We start from the raw sequence: 13,725 nt of genomic DNA, 5'->3' as shown, positions 1-13,725 counted from the left end.
AGTCTGGCCTGGTCTGGAAACCAATGGGTGGGTGTCTCTAATGGCTGCAGGGGAGATCTGTAAAACCGATCTGTTTTGTGCATGCCATCTTATTCCCTCTACCTGCAGCTGTTGCAGTGCCCTTGGGATTCACAACGGCACTCAAGCAAGCAGGAGAACGTCCCGTCCTGGGCATCTACAGCCAGTGAGGAAGAGGGAGGGGAGGTGGAGCTGGACCTGCAGGGAATAAGACGGTGTGGTGTAGTGCCCGGACTCAAATGTGAGTGCAAACCATTGTCTGCACAGTTGTGAACAGAGGAATGGGGTTGCAGGTGGGGAGTGAGCTAGCCTATGTTCTCATGGGGTCCCTTTGGCTGCTGTGCCTAGATCGGCCAGTGAGCCAGCAAAGGCATGCCCCTGATCCATTTCTTCTGCAGAACGTGCTTCCTTCCAACAGCCACATCTCCAGCCTCATTGTTGTCAGGGTTGGATTCAAAGTTATTCAGTTTCAAATAAACTATTCAGGAAAAACTGTCTTTGTGTTCTCTAAGATTTTATCTTACTGATTCCCATTAGATTCCATTGCAGTAGGGTTAATAATTTTTGGAGGAGTGATATTGTCTTAGTTTTTCATGTTTCTTACACTGCTGCATTGGGATTTACACATCTGGCATTAGTTCTTTGCTTGGTTCATTGGTTTTTTTATCAACTATGTTCTTCCAGTTGAAGTATTTCCCATATTCATAGGGGACTTGGATGTGTTGGATATGTATTTCAGAAGATAGTTCCTCAAACCACGGGCCCTGGATACCTGGTGTAAGCTCTATTCTACTCCCGGAGTGGGCTCTGAACTGGGATAGCAACAGCAGCTGTTTGATATCACCACTATGCAATTGCCATGGTAGCCAATTAATGACTGTGGCTCCTTGAGGACAAATAACAAAGGATGATGTGGAGTATACACAGATATTTTGTTTTTGTTTTTGTTTTTTGTTTTTTTGAGACAGGGTTTCTCTGTGTAGCCTTGGCTGTCCTGGAACTCACTCTGTAGACCAGGCTGGCCTCGAACTCAGAAATCCGCCTGCTTCTGCCTTCCAAGTGCTGGGATTAAAGGTGTGCGCCATCATGCCTGGCTAGATATTTTTTTTTAATGAGATTACAAGTGAGAGAGAAGTAGAGTGGACAAGATAGGCTGGGAACTTGACAGCCAGCTCAGGGGATAAGAGCAGTATTGCTTTTTTTTTTTTAATGGAACGCTTCACAAATTTGCGTGTCATCCTTGCACAGGGGACATGCTAATCTTTTCTGTATCATTTCAATTTTAGTATATGTGCTGCCGAAACGAGCACCACATACTGTTCTTTTGAAAGAACCATGTTCAGATCCTAGCACCTACATTAGGCAGATCACAATCACCTGTAACTGGTAGCAGGAGCTCCAGCGCCCTCTTCTGGCTGTCATAGGCAGTGCACTCATGTGCACATACTCCTATAAACATATACTCAAATTTTTAAAATCATAAACAACAGTCCTAAGCCAGTTGAGTAGTATACAGACAAAAGCAAAACCATCATGAGACATGTATGCAAGAGTGGAAATCAATTGAAAAAAGGGGTAAGAGGAATAGTTATTGGATGGTGTCCTGGCACAGCTGTGCTGGGTTGAAAGGTGAACTTCTCTGACCCCCCTGGATCTAAAAGGTCCCACATAGTGCTGTGTGCAACAGAGGGGAACATGGGAGCCATTTGTCTCTGTAGCCTTGATATCCTTGAGGTAGGTTCTCTGGGGATGCTGGAGTGAGAAGCCTGGTCCCTGGTGCTATCTGATCCACCACAATAGGGGGCCTGGTTCCATTCCACACACTTTCTTTTCATTTAATTTATTTGTATTATTTTTGCTATTGTTATTAATAATAATAATCTTTAGAGACAAGGTTTTTTCTGGGTAGCCTTGGTTATCCTAGAACTCACTCTGTAGACCAGGCTGGCCTCAAATGCACAGAGATCCTCTTGCCTCTGCCTTCTAAGTGCTGAAATTAAAGGCATGTGCCACTACTATATAGCCAAACTTTCTTTTTAATAAGAAAACTGCCTTGTCATTTGGAGAGATTTTTTTTCCCTATGACTTCAGACTGATTAAAAGGCCAGAAGACTCCCAGGCCTGCTTCTGCCTCTCCACGGCTGAACCTCTCAGTGTTTGCCACCACACCTGTTTTGTTTGTTTGTTTGTTTGTTTGTTTGTTTTGTGTGTGTGTTGATGCTGAGCATCTGAATCAGGGTTCCCATTGTGTGGCCATCACTATAGAATCTGAGCTCTTAATTTTTCTGTAGTTCTTTGGAGTATTTACTCACATCCCATATATTTATCCTAGTCAAAGGGACAGGTTTATGAGTTATGAGGGCCTCGACATACAAGCACTTCTTTGTCTGGCATGTCAGCCTAGCTGAAGTTGTGGAGTAGCAGGCAGGAACTCTGGGATCCAGGGAAGAGTCCTGATAGCAGTGGAAGCATCTGGATTACTTCTAATAGAACGAAGAAGAAAATGAAAAAAAAAATATTCTGGCCTTTGGCACCAAAGAAAAATCATTGTAAAGCTTTGGGAAGCCACTGGAGATCCTCCTTATTGTCAGGTCTGCCCTATTTCTTCTCTGGAACAGGTATTCTAGAGCCACCTGGTCATGATCATTGACAGGGAGCAGCCAGGGAGGTGAGGTTTCTGAATGCAATCTGGACAATGCAGGGACTTCTTCATAGTTAGCCCCTCATGAGCCAGCATGGTAAGCAGGGGGCAGTGTGTGTGTGTGTGTGTGTGTGTGTGTGTGTGTGTGTGTGTAGGAGTGGGAAGCCCTGAAGTGTCCCACTTATGAAGATTGTGGTCTGCCCAAGTGCCAGCTTCTTAGATCATTTTAACATAGGCTACAGGCTGTCACATTTGCTGTGCCTCATGTGTCACAGAACTGTGCTACTCTGATAAGCCTAAGAGCTTATCTACAGTCCCACAAAATGTTGCCTGAGGAGCCTTCCTCTGATTTATGAAGTCCTTGACTGAGTTTGTTACTTCACAATCAGGAATTAAAGGCCTCTGGGGGAGGGGGAGACGCCAGCACTTCAAGGACAATCCAAACACACTAGTTCCTGGCCTCAAATTTGGTATTAACGTGTACTTTTTGGTAATGCCTGTAATTTTTCTTCCGGATTTTGAAGGCCTGGGACCTCAAATATCAATCATTCCAGTAGTACATTTGACAGATTACATTATATGTCTGTAGGAAATAAAAAGGAAACATCAAGGGGACTTGGAAGATGGTTAGTTCTGTAGATTGCTTTTCAAAAAAGCATGAGAACCTGCCCAAGATGCTGGGTCTAGCAGTGTGCACCTGTAATCCTAGCACCTGGGAAGTGGAGGCAGGAAGATTTTGGGGGTTCACTGGCCAACATACCTAGCTAGACTGTGACATCCAGGTTCTGTGAATGACCTAGCCTCAAAAAAAGAAATCCTAAAATCCATGCCTAACACACATACACACACACACACACACACACACACACACCAGATGCCCCTAATGACATAGGCCTTTAATTCCTGCACTCAGGAAGTTGAGGCAGAAGGATCAGGTATTCAAAATCAGCTACATATCACGGTATTGTCTCAAAAGCCTCAAAGATGAAATAAAATGAAAGTCCCATTGGCATACATTTAAAACTTTGAGATATTTCATACTAAATGTTGTCTATAGCAATATGAGCTGACTGTCAATTCTGAGCTTTGGGGGAGGGCTTTTGAGCCTCCCTGCCCCCAAGCTTTGGGCTTCCCAGACACCACTATCACTCTCTGGATTCTGGTTTAATTTTCTGCCAAGTTTGATGTGAACTTCAATAATAACATTTACATCCTTCCTGTGAAGTCTTGTGCTGCCTGCTTGAAACTCGGCTCAGATTTTGATTAATTTTAGCCTTCATTTGTTCTGTGTACTCTCATGGTGGAATTAATTATTTCTGGGGGCCCCACTGCTAAGCCTAGCAGTACAATCAATGGCTGTCCCCAGAGCCCTAGAATGGAGTATGCTTTCCCATGGCCTGTTTCTCAAGGGCTGTATTTGTCATCAGAGATGGAATATTCTCTACCGGATTTATACACTAGTGGTCCCAAGTCTTGTAGGAGGCATTGAGTTCCGTAAATCTTGAGAAAATGCTACACACATTTCTACCCTGGAGTCGTAAATATACTTCCTCTTTAGCAACAACACTGCCTACATATAGGGAAAAGTCTTATTCCAGCTTGGTTCTCAAAACCTTCTTCTGGTTGGTAGAAAATATGGCTCACCAGTCATTAGCTCCCGGTATTCAAGGTCATGAAAACCTATGTTCCATTTAATATCACATGAGATGTGTTTATGGCCTGGGGAGATGGCACAGTACCTAAGACCACTTGCTTTGCAAATATGAGGACCCAAATCCAAATCTTCATGTGGAATCCAAGTAAAACCTGCATGTGGCTGTGTGTGCCTGTAAATCCAGCATTGAGGGATGGAGATAGATTCTGAGAGCTCAGCTTAGTTGAAACAGAAAACTTCTGGTTCAGTGAATTTGTCTTTAATCGATGGATCAATAGATAGATAGATAGATAGATAGATAGATAGATAGATAGATATAGATAATAGGTAAGTAAGTAGGTATATAGATAGATCCATAGATAGTAGATAGGTAGGTAGATAGGTAGATATATAGATAGAAAGATAGATAGATAGATAGATAGATAGATAGATAGATAGATAGATAAACAGACAGATAGATAAAAGTGAAGAGACACCGAGACACATCATGTCCTCCTTTTACTTCTGCACATGCATGCACAAGTAATGCATGTGTATGCTTGAACATAGGCACCACACGTGAGATATACATGCCACCCACAAATATATATTTTTTTAAAACAGGAATGTTTGTCTTAAACATTGAGGTTAAGCATTCTGAATGCTATAGAATCATGGTAACTCTCCCGTGTGTTGGAGACTTGCTTAGAAGTACAAACAGAAGCAAAGGAGAGGAAGCTCCCTTCCTGTAAATGGGTCACACATTAATCATCCTGAGTGGTGAACTTCAATCTTAGACAAATTGCCTCTCACCATGTGGTCTAAGGGCACCCTCACATCAGGCTCGCACTGCAGAGCGATCCATCCAATTAGTTCACGGAACTAGTCTCTGCTTCCGCTTTCCTTTAGAGATCTCTTGGCTTATTATACATTCTACTAACGTTACATGCCATCAAAAAACTGAAATAGGACCTTTGGTGGCTTCTGCTTTCATAAGAAGCGGGTGACATTAGGTCAGACCAATTCTCACTTAACCATGACTGCGTTTTATATTATCTTATCCAGATCATCTAAGATGTCTGACAGTTTAACTCAAATTTTGGTCTTTGTTCTGTGGTTACAAGTAAGCATATTGCTGTGCCTTGCACTGTTAACGGACCCTTTGGCTAAATGCTTGCAGATTCAGAACTGCTAAGCCTGGCACTGAGAGATACAGTTGCCCTTTCATAAGCAGGGAGACTGGGGTCACAGAAGGAGAGGAGCCAGTAGCACACCAGTAGACCAGGCTCTGAGGGGAAGAACTGTCTGGAGAAAATTCCCATGGGGAGAGAGGTATCTGAGGGCATTGCCACAACTGTAATACGACATCTGCATTTCAAACTGTCGCCTTTCGGGTTGTCTGCTTATCTCGCATCACCCTATCATCTGTCAGAGACCTTCCAACATGAAAGAGCATTCTAGCTGGTACAGTCTCGTGTCAGCGTGTGAAGAAAATGTGAGAGGTGAGCCATAAAGGAAGTCATGAGCCTTGTCTGTGTCTATCTGCCAAGCCTCTAGCATATCTCCTGAGGCCAAGGAGTCCTGGGACACAAGAGCTTCAAGAATAGTGGCCTTCGTGTAGAACCAAAAGGTGTCAAGTCTAGAAAGGACCAATGGGATGGGAGAAGTCCCTCTTTGTGAATGGGGAGCCTTAGAAGGAAGCATTTCAGTTAGAGATAGGCTAAGTCTGATGCTGATTTCTACTTATGGAAGGCATTGTGGAGTGCCCTTGGTACCTACAATGCTTAGGTTTTACTGCTCGACACACACTTTTGGAGCCTAGGGCTGCAAAGACGTGATGGTTAACTTTCTATATCAACTTGACATAACCTGGAGTCACCCGGAAAAAAAATCTAAATGACAGATTATCTATATAGCAGGTTGGCCTGTGTGCGTGACATTCTGGGGAAGGTGGTATCTTCAGTTAGTTTGCTATGAGGAGACCCAGCCCAGTGTAGATGACATCATTCCCTGTGTGAGAACACCATGTTCTCAATTACATGAGAACAGGAGAAGCTGATCTAAGCATAAGCTACTTAAAGCAAGTGAGCATGAATGCACTCATTTTTCCGTTTTTGACGTCCATGAGAACGTGATATGAGGAGCTGTTTGAGGTTCCTGCCTTAACTTCTCCACAATGATAGGATGTAACCTGAAATTATAAGCAGCAATAAAGCTCTTCTCCCCTAAGCTGTTTTTTGTCAGTGTTTTATCAAAGCAAGAGAAATGAAACTGGAAGACAAGAGTATTTGCTTTCGTTCTTTCCTGTCTGACAGATAAGACTGTGTATTTATGACATGCAATCTGGAGCTATTCATTTTTTGTCCCATGACAGAAAAGATGGGAAGGATCCAGAGTGGCACGATCATGAGAGCAACGCTCCTATTTTTATCTGCCACCACTCGTTGTCACAACTGTCCTGCCCCAAGACGCATACCACCTAGAAAACTGAAAGGAATCAGGTTTTGTACACTTAAACCTGCAAATCGTACTCATCAGTGTCTGATAGTTCTAGAAGAACAATGATTCGTTAGGTAGCCATTGGGATCTACAGCTTGTCAAATGGAAGCTACAGGGATAGCATTCACTGAACCATCACACACAGATCTCCAGGCGGATCCCAGCACAACAAACCACTGTCCGATAATTCTCATCCTACTGAGGTGAGCAGAAGCGGGTTGTGCTGAGTCTCAAATTCCATATGCCAATCTCAGAGAAGGAAGTCTCCCAGGGAAACAGGTGGAGGAAATGACTGGTAACCACACATTGGCTATTTTCCTTAGAGAAAAACAAAATGAGAGCAAGCACCAGTACCCTGACAGAGAGGAGACTGTGCTGCTGAGAGGGTACAGGAATTTTTTTTTAGGGAGATGGAAACAGTATCTATCCTTGCATCTTTTGTTGTGGAATTGATTTAACACTTGTATTATGTTAATTGGGTTCCTCAAAAATTACTGGAGAATTCTGCATGCCAGATGCTGCTGCAAGTCCCTGTCCACAGTTGGTCCTAATTGGTAAATAAAGTTGCCAGTGGCCAATGGCTGGGCAGAGAGACAGAGGTGGGGCTTTAGATTTCCTGGGCAAGGGAACCATAGGAAGGGGAGGGATATGGAATCACTGTGCCATGAAAGGACTAAGATCTGGGCTTGAGAGCGGCAGGAAGAGAGGCATACTGATCACGTAAGAGCCGGGGAAGAGCGGCCCAGGCCCCCCACCCAATTGGGTCTAGGGTAGCAAAGATAGAATATAGATTTTAGTAAGTAATATCTTAGGAGCATCGGAGCGAAGTTGTTAGCAATGTGGAAGTTTGGGAGTGGCCCAGCTGTTGAGCTAATTAAACCATATTAAATATAAGGCTGCATGTGGGTCTTTGATTTGAGAATTCAGAGCATTGGGGTGGGTAGTGGAGAAATCACGAGGCCACTGCCCAGGAGATTGGAATGAATTAATCAAGTAGAGCAACAGTCTTACACTGGCACACAAACCAGTTGGGAGATGATTTTATTCTGTGCTTCTCAGTGGGAGCATCACCTGGATTACAGGGCAATTCTGTCTTATTGAATGACCTTCACTGCATAAGTTCATAATGGGCGATTTAAAGTATTTCTAGCTACTCTTGTTTTTTTTACACCCTTGTTGTTTAGTAACCACCCTTTCTTTTAAAAACTGCGCTTGTGGAGTTCCCATGATAGAACGGTGGAAGAAACAGATGCTTTGCAAATCGATTTGAGTCTGGAAGCTACAGTCGAGCACGTGAAGTGCTTTGGAGATGTGGTTTGTCTGAGATTCCCATCAGTGGAAGTTAGAGACTATGTGTCCCCTTCTCAGAAAGTGAGTGCCAACTCGGGGAGACGATTAGTTTGAAAGTTCCAGGCCTGTGATGGGGTCTCCATTAACACTCATCTCCCACACTTTCTCCATCCTCTAGGTTTCTCTCAGCAGCATTCTTTGGCCTGGGTCTCTATGCATGAAGTCTAGATCATGGTAACTGTGAGATTGCCACCCCTTCTGAGAAACCAATAAGTTAACAAGCTGCTCACTGGGATCTAAGAGGACCCCATAGCCAAAGATGTTTATCATTTTTTTTAGAGGGAATATTTGCAGACCCTAGCTTTAGACCAATGATAGGATCAATAGGAATTCAAGTTAGTAACTGAGTTATGAATATTATTTTCCTCTACTGACACTCTCGTCAATGTGCCAACCTACATGCAATCAGACGTCCATTTATAGCATTTTACTTCGTTTGCCTTAGCCAGGAAGTCGAGAACTCTCGTCAGATAGATATTAGATGACTAGACTTACAAGCAAAAATTGATGAAAGACATCTACGAGTAGGACCATATTGTGGATTGCTTTCTTCCTCAGAGTGGAGGTGCATTTTGGCAAGTTAGATTTAAGATGTTCAAATGTTTTGGCAGATTTTAATTCTGGATTGTGGATGGCTGTGGATAGGGAAGACTGTCTGAGGATGGGATTCAGAGCAAAATTTTATTAATGAATAAATGTTTTTCAACTGTTGATCACACGGGACTAAAGATGAACGCCAGTGTGGCCTCAGATGTGCTGCTGTCACTTGAATTGCTGTCAGCCCTTCTTTCCTCAGCCAGACTCACATCCTCTGCTTTTGTCATAAATTGCTGCATACTGTAGTTTACATAGCAAAACTGCCCCTCAAAGTTCCATGTGTCAAAGCATTGTTCAATAGGATGATGCTACTGGGGGTGATGGAAGCTTCAAGGTATAGACATTAGAGACCACTGAGTGGCCTCGGGTCCTTGAGTGCATAACCTACCCCTCTCTCTCTCTCTCTCTCTTTCTCTCTCTCTCTCTCACTCTCTCTCTCTCTCACTCTCTCTCTCTCTTTCTCTCTCTCTCTCTCTCTCTCTCCCAGCCATAAATGACTGTTTACTTTGCTGTCTCCTCTTCCCCATTAGGTGATGCCTTGCCACGGGCCCAAAAGGATAGGGCCAATTAACTGTGAATCGAAACCTTTGCGAGCACAAATCCAAGTAAATGCTCTCTAGGTGTTTATTGGAACGATGGGAAGCTGTCTAATAATACATCATGCCTGCCCATACTAAGAGGAACTGGGATGTTTGTGAGAGCCATGCTCTAATCTGAATACTTTGTAAGCATTACAGCACTTTATCCTTTCAACAAGAACAGGAGGTTGTTAATTTAATATGCTTATTTAAAATTCTATTATTCATTTATTTATACTGTGGTTGAAGAAATGAGACTCTCTACCCACCACTCCTACTGTAAGTGGCAAGCATGATGATGAATGAGACGCTCTGAAGCCTGCCTTCCTTCTATAACAATACTCAACCTGAGGTCTAGCAGTGCACAGAGCTTGCCTGCAATGATGTCTCATTGGAAGGATAATGCCTATCATGGCTAACATTGGTATTGGCAGGATCTAGACTGATGGGAGAGACAGATCTCTGTGCACATCTGTGAAAGGTCAACTAGACTGGGTTAACTGATGTGGGAAGGTCTACCCTAATTTTGTTTCCTTCCTTGGGCTGAGTAAAAAGGAGAAAACAAGCTAAGCATAAACACCCACTGCTCTCTGCCTCTTGACTGTGGGTGTCATGTGATCAGCTGCATCTGACTCATGCCCCCATGACTTCCTGCCATGATGGACTATATCCTTGAACTGTCCACAAAATAAAGCTTTTCTGAAGTTGCCTCTGTCACGTATTGTGTTTCTGCCACAAGATAAGTCACTTGCACAAGTCTCTCACATCATCCCTGTTCACTGCTTAGGCAGTTGTTCATTTTGAACCGTAGGTATCTGAGAGATCCCCTGATTCAATCATCCACCCACCAGGTTCTTTTCTCTGTAAACAGTACAAGATGGAGACCCATGACTTCACAAGTCACCCCAGGGCAAGTCTTATCAATTATTATGTTTGTATTTTTACTGGGTCTAATATCCCACCAGCCTGGCCTAGTGAATTAATCTCATTACAATCTTGTAAAGGAAGGGAATAAGAGTTATTTTATTCCTTTGCTTAGTATTGATTGCTGGAAGCTGGAACTATGGATTTTAAATTGTCTGTCTGATATTATGAGCCAGCATCTATGCTATAAAATCCAAGCCTCCCCCCACCCCATGATTCTGTATGAAGTATGGTCTGTAGAAAACCACCCTTCTCATCCAGGCACTAGCTCTCCTTTACCTCGCCTACTCACGACCATTATTCCCACTAATCTCCTTTGTCTCACCTCCACTATTGATTTCTTGCTCTCCAGGAGCTTTGTGTCTGCATACAAATAAGCTCTCTATATGTGTGCTTCAAAAAAGTTCTTTGTTAGACCCCATGCCAGGGACCAGCTACTTCCTTGCTTTCTTCTTCAGAGAATGTTGACTATTATTGATACTCAATAATTCTAAGCCCATATTACCTAATACTTAAACATTTTAAAAAGAGCAATTTAACACGAAGCCGAAGGTTTATCAAGTACATTTACCTAGATAGTCCAGACAAAATATAGAGCCTGTCTGCTACCTTCACAATTCTCTCTGGCTCATTTACAATTATCTTTTCTTCCCTAGAAATACGCATCACTCTGTCTTTTCTTGATGCAGATTCATACCACTTATTACTGACTTTCATACATTAGAAATTATCCAATATTATATATATTAGATTTGGCCTTTTTTTTTTCCTGATAGAGTTTGTTAGAGCCCTAGCTGCATCAATATTTGTAAGTTTTATTATGGGAATTAATACTAATAATGATTTAATTATTGGCCTTAACTAACTTTGCAAAATCTTTTCACCTTTGCCATATGCTATAATATAATCACAAGAGTGGCACGCATCAAATTTTCAGAGCCCGCCCACACCAAGTGCAGGTACTGGATAGGGTTTATGACTCATGAGTAAGAACCTTGGGGACCATAATTTAATTGTACTATATAATATTTCTCTAGACAGTTAGATGAGTAGATGGATAGATAGATGATAGAGAGATGCATCCATCAAATATCTTCTGAATAAAAGTCCCTTGCCACATATGGGTATTGCAAATGTTTTCTCCCAGATTCTAGTTTCAGGACACTTAGTTAATGGTGACATTTGTCTGTGCATTCGTTTTGTTTTCTTATGTTTCTTTAAAGGTAAGGTCTTGTGTTGTACATGCTGGTCTCAGACTTGCTATGCAGTTAAGTATGATCTTGAACTCATGATCCTCCCCTAACTTCCAAGTGCTGAGGTTATAAATTAGGTCCATCATGCATGATTAATAACTTTTGATGAGCAAAAGTTTTAAATTTGAATAAATAGCAGTCTATAATTATGTTCTCTTATGACTAGTGATTTTTATCTCTTGTTCAAGGCATGTTGTCTTTCCCATAAATTGTTTTTATAGCTTGTAGGGTTTTTTTTCCCCCTCGAAGCTACAAAGTGTTGCTTGTATATTCAGCCTAGGATCTACTTAACAAACATTGCATGTGTGTGGGTGCAGATGCTGTGAGATAGGATTCAGGGTCACTTTTCATCCAAGTACAGTTAATAAACAAAACAAAACAAAACAAAAAAACCCCAAAACATTTTCTTTCTCTACTGAATTATTTTGATGCCTTCACCCAAAATCAGTCCTTTATGACCCCTGGTCCATCTAATCTACATGACAACCGTTATGTCAAGAGCATGCTCTCTGTTAGTATAAATCTTATAATCACATAATGTCCTCCAGCTATGATCACTATAAGGGCTGCAGTGACAGCAGTAGCATCATGTTCTAGTCATCCATTTTCACACACCATAGAAAGGCCTGTGAATGGGAGCCTGGGATGAGTAGAAACTATCTATATGACTGCTTCATAAGGACTCTGTCCTATTACACTAGCCCACACTTGCCTTGGAGTCATTCACTGCCCACTTGCATGGTTCTGGCTTCTTGTCTCAAAGATGAGAAGCCTCATATCTTGTCTCCAAGAAAAGAAGGGAGTCTCTTTTCTGACATTTCAAGCTGCTTTTCCCCTGGGACTATGCATCTTTGAGTGCTCTAAAATACATTGTGATCACGATGTTTACTCAATCTTTTTTGTTGGATTGTTATTACAGTTGTGGTTGTCATACAATCTCCATTGATGTGGTTTTTTCTTTCCCCTTCCTGACGTAGGCAGTCCCATTATAGTGTTTTGACTTGGAATTTCTAGAATGATACAAAAGTGATCCAATAGCGAGGCACGCCTGTCATCGTAGCACTCGGAGTTTGAGGCAGGAAGATTGTGAGTTTAAGGATAGCCTTGGCTGCAAAGTGAGACATTCAGTTGGAGCCATATTCCTAATTTTCTAGGTGTATGTTTTGGGGCAGGGTGGTGGTGGCAGGGATATGTTGGACAAGTGGAACTGTGCCACCAGACAGAAGAACTGGTAAGGTCAAAGCAGATTCAACCCAGTAAATCTCATAATTGAGAACAGGTAGGTGTTAGAATCAGCTCCTGGCCGGACCACCTGTCCTGGAACATGTGACCATGACAACCAGGTCAAGTATCCTGAAAACCTAGAGATCCCCATGCTAATGAGGTATCTAGACAGGTCCTGAGAATTTAGCCAATGAGTTTACCTCCCTAGTCATCCCTTCCTGTAAAAAGTATTTAATCTCTGGATCATCTTAAGTAAGACATATGCATCCTCATCTGATATGAATAAAACAGTTTGGACAAGCGAGGACCTTCTCCTTTATCAAGGACTGACGTGGGTAGGGGTGGGGTGTGTGCTTCATCATACAGAGCTGTGCCTAAGTCTCCTGTAGAAGACAAAGGCCCCTCTTCCACCCTCTCCATACTTTGGCACTCACTTAGAGCCAAGTCAGATTCTGCCTTGTCCTGGCCTCAGTGTGGGCCCTCCTACCCATTCTCAGCTCCCTCTGGGAACTGGGCCATCTGGGCACACAGGAGTTTGAAAACCACAGCACTGCATCCCAGATCTCACTGTTTCTTGCCCCGAAGAACATGGACTGAAACCCCTGTCCTAGATTGTGTTCTGCCTTCTCAGAGCACTCTGGTTCGCAGCAGAAACTCAGCAGTAAGGGAAGAAAGGAGCAAGGGCAGGAGGGAAGGAGGGAGGGAGGGAGAGAAACAGGGGTGGTGCATACATGTGAGAGTTTGGGCTCATAGATAGCCTGTGGACATGTGTGCAGATACCAAAGGAGGATACGGTTGTCTTACTCTATCACTCTGCTTCGTGTTTCCTTGAAACAGCATCTCATTGTGCTAAAAACTTGCCACATTGGCTACACTGGCAGACCAGTGAACACCTGAGGATCCACCTGTCGCCACCCTCAGAGATAGAACTGCTGCATCCTGGAGCTTGTGGGTAACAACGGTGGGTCCTTATGCTTGAACTCTGCTCTCTTTTCTCACTGAGCCTTT

At 42.9% G+C, this 13,725-nt stretch overlaps 1 non-coding gene across 1 annotated transcript; it reads right to left on the bottom strand.

The window, feature by feature from the left end:
* Window positions 1–1,221: 1,221 nt before the first annotated feature.
* On the bottom strand, window positions 1,222–1,328 carry LOC116072520. Its single transcript, XR_004111494.1, has one exon. It is a non-coding gene; the product is annotated as a U6 spliceosomal RNA (small nuclear RNA).
* Between the last annotated feature and the right edge of the window lie 12,397 nt (window positions 1,329–13,725).

Source organism: Mastomys coucha, unplaced genomic scaffold (genome assembly GCF_008632895.1).
Source record: "Mastomys coucha isolate ucsf_1 unplaced genomic scaffold, UCSF_Mcou_1 pScaffold1, whole genome shotgun sequence".
Classification (NCBI taxonomy): Eukaryota; Metazoa; Chordata; class Mammalia; order Rodentia; family Muridae; genus Mastomys; species Mastomys coucha.
Note: the sequence above shows the minus strand (reverse complement) of the source record. Positions and strands in the feature narration are given on the sequence as shown.